General features: G+C 29.6%; 1 pseudogene; it reads right to left on the reverse strand.

Moving 5' to 3' along the window:
• Window positions 1–1389: 1389 nt before the first annotated feature.
• Window positions 1390–2607, reverse strand: LOC149519329 (potassium transporter 23 pseudogene; annotated as a pseudogene).
• Between the last annotated feature and the right edge of the window lie 766 nt (window positions 2608–3373).

A 3373-nucleotide genomic window follows, 5' to 3' on the forward strand; every position in this document is an offset into this window, starting at 1 on the left:
AAAAGTAATGTGATATACCCTTGATATCAACTTCTTTTCACACAAAAAATAAGATATAATAAATATTTATTAAATATTTTAAAAAAGAAAAAGAAAAAGGGTAAAAAGGTAAAGAAAGTAAAAAAAATAAAATTTAGTATAAATAGTCTCAAACACTTAAAATACAATTTTTAAAAACTATGTTTTTATAATTTTAAAAAAAATATTAAATATCTAAAAAAGCTTAAAAAATGAAAAATAAAAAAAAGAAAAAACAAACATTGAAAGCAACATGTGGCCACAATGTAGATCATACATATGCATCATTTATATTATAGATAGGTTAATGGATAAAATGGAACTCAAATGATATTTTTAAAAACAATGTCAAGACTCAAAATTCTTAAAAAATGTTATATGCCGAAAGGAATTTTTTTTTTCTACCATTCATCATATAGGATGTGATGCAACTTTAAAAGATACAATGCATGTTTCACAGGATTGCTATGCCATGAATCTCAGTTTCTTTGGTCGAATTGGCTATATGGTCTTTTGTTTAGACCATTTCAACTCTTTATCTTTATATAATTGGTTGAAGTTCAATTTATTCAAGCATAACATGTTGGTTGAGCATTCCATTCCTTGGTTTTGCTAGTTGGTACATGGGGAAGTTATGTAAAAGAGGTACATTTGGAGTTGGTTTTATTTGGCCATCTAATGTTTCCAATTTTATTATGTTTTTTTGCTAAAGATTATTTGAAATATAAGATTTTTAGCAGTAATTTACCTACTAAAACAATTTTATATTGCTTGGTAACATTGTCATGTGAATTTTGTCAAATTAAATGTGTATACAATTACTAAGTGTAATTCTGGTGATTTAGTTATTGATGGACTTTGTGGAGATAAAGAAAGCTATTAGATGTTTTAGTTTACAAGTAGATTTGTTTGTAGTTAAGTTATTATAGGTGAAATATATGCTATTTTTATAAAGCTAAAAATGGTAGGAAAGCATAAGTGTGGAAGAATTCTTATGAATGTGAAACTGATTCTTTGTTGGTGATAAAAAAAATTCACTACCTCTATTTAATATTGATCCTCTGTAGGATGTTTTACATGGTTGTAAACAACTTCAATTAGATTGAGATTGTTCTTTTGTTGATATTTACTGAGAGGTCAATTACCGTATGAATTTTTTAGCAAATTTAACTTATGAGGGTAGCCCAATGTAGTTAAATTGTTGTCTCTCCTACTTTTATATGTAAACTGATACAAGATGATATTTTAGGTGTTGTAAGGCCTTATATAGACTAATGTAAGATGACATTTTGAGTATTGGAATGTTTAGAACCTATTTAATGCAAGTGGATAACCAACCTATTTAAGATAGGTGATACCCGTTTTTTATAAAAAAAAAAACTTTTTTTGTTTGAAAAAAATCAAGTTTTTAAGGAAGTTAACAATTTATTTATGCTAGACCTTACATCTACAGACTAAGTAGAGCCGAAGGAGAATGGGGGACTAATTGCAATTCTTATTCTTGGACAACATGCGATGCCACGTTGTGTCAATGATAAAAGCAATAAGGAATAACTTGATAAAAGTTGAAAAGGCAAATAAAAATGGAAATACCACACATAAGAAAGGTTCAATATAAATTTGACATTGGCAGCCACTCATGATTTACAAATATTTATCATTTTGACTTAATTCTCAAACTTATTGAGAGGTGATGAACAATATTTAAATTGGCTATGAGAGTGTAGAATCAATAAAATGGTAACTATGATAGAGGGCAAACACATCAAACCATATATGTCATACCTATTGCAAGATATTCATGTGAAGTACACTCATATTTGTAGCCCCAGCTCGATAGTTTCTCCTTAGGAATGCATAAAAGTAGTTTATGACAAATTTTTTAAGACAAAACGAGTTTTTTTTTTTTTTGGTCCTCACATCTCCATGTGCTAGAAAATATGTAAATCCTGAATTTATTGCTTCTCTCAAAGTTGAGAGCTGGTATTCCAAACTTGGGTTTTCATCTAATGACATGACACTAAAAGGCAATGCCACTGAAGATTCTTCTGAGATAAAAGTTCATGCTTCTTCCAATCTTTTATCATGCATCAATGGGATTGTAAGCTCTTCATTACCATAAACACCCCTCGTTCTATATCCCTTACACTATCAAGGTTCATCTTGTGCAAACTACTCCCTAAGGTAAGATCTTGAGCTTCTTTTCGTAAGAAATTCTCGAGGCTTTGAACCAACAATTACTTAAATGCATGGTGATCCTCCTTTCGAATATCTTTGTAACCATATCTGTTGATAGATTATGTATCAAATCAAGATTAATTTCCTGATTTGTTGAGAATATATTATTGGTCTTTTATTTATTTCTATGTTTGGATGATTGTGTCTTGATTTTATGAGATTTTTTATACATATCAATTCCTTTATATATTTAAGGATTCTTTTTTAATAAAATAACAGTTAAAGAACACTATTTTTTATCTTTAATTGCATGGTATCAAAGCAAGGTTTGCCTAATAAAGTATATTAAAGGTAACCTCTGAACCGATTCAAAATTCTTCACCAATGGTACCTATTGCAAGTGACTTGCATTCCTTGCAAATAACACAACATAAACTCAATGCAACAAACTTTCTAGTGTGGTCTCAGTCTGTGATATTGATGATTCAAGGGAAAAGGAAAATTGGCTGTTTGACTGGTGCAACAAAAAAACTAAAAGAAGAAGAAGAACTAAGCCATTCAACATGGATTTTTGAAAACTTCATGGTAATGACATGGTTAGTTAATTCTATGAAGCCTAAGATTGGAAAAATCTATCTTTTCTACAAAATGTGTTAAAGAAATCTAGGATATGGTGAAAGAGATGTACTTAGATTTTAAAAACTCATCACAATTCTTTGAAATCATGTCAGCCTTAAAAGATATAAAATAAGGGGATAATTCTGAGACTGAGTCTATAATAACTTGACCAGCCTTTGGCAAGAAATGGATTTGTTTTTTGATATAGACTGGCATTATGCAAAAGACAACAAAAAAAATACAAGGTGATGTTTGAGAAGGAAAGGGTTTTTTATTTTTTTCATGGTCTAAGTAAGGAGCTTAATGAGGTGAAGGGCAGAATACTTAGCATCAAACTTGTTCCAAGCATTAGGGAGGTTTTTACTGAAGTAAAAAAAGAAGAAAGTCAAATGAGAGTTATGCTAGGAACCAAAAAACCCTTTGTAATAGACACCTCTCAAAACTCAACTCTTGTTTCTAAGAAAAATGATTATTCTAAACTTGGATATCAACATGGTAACCATAGGAATGATAGGGCTTGGTGTGATCATTGTCAATGCCTTTATCATACAAAAGAAAC

This window comes from Durio zibethinus, chromosome 4 (genome assembly GCF_047325235.1).
Source record: "Durio zibethinus cultivar Kanyao isolate XHJ-2024 chromosome 4, ASM4732523v1, whole genome shotgun sequence".
Lineage (NCBI taxonomy): Eukaryota > Viridiplantae > Streptophyta > Magnoliopsida > Malvales > Malvaceae > Durio > Durio zibethinus.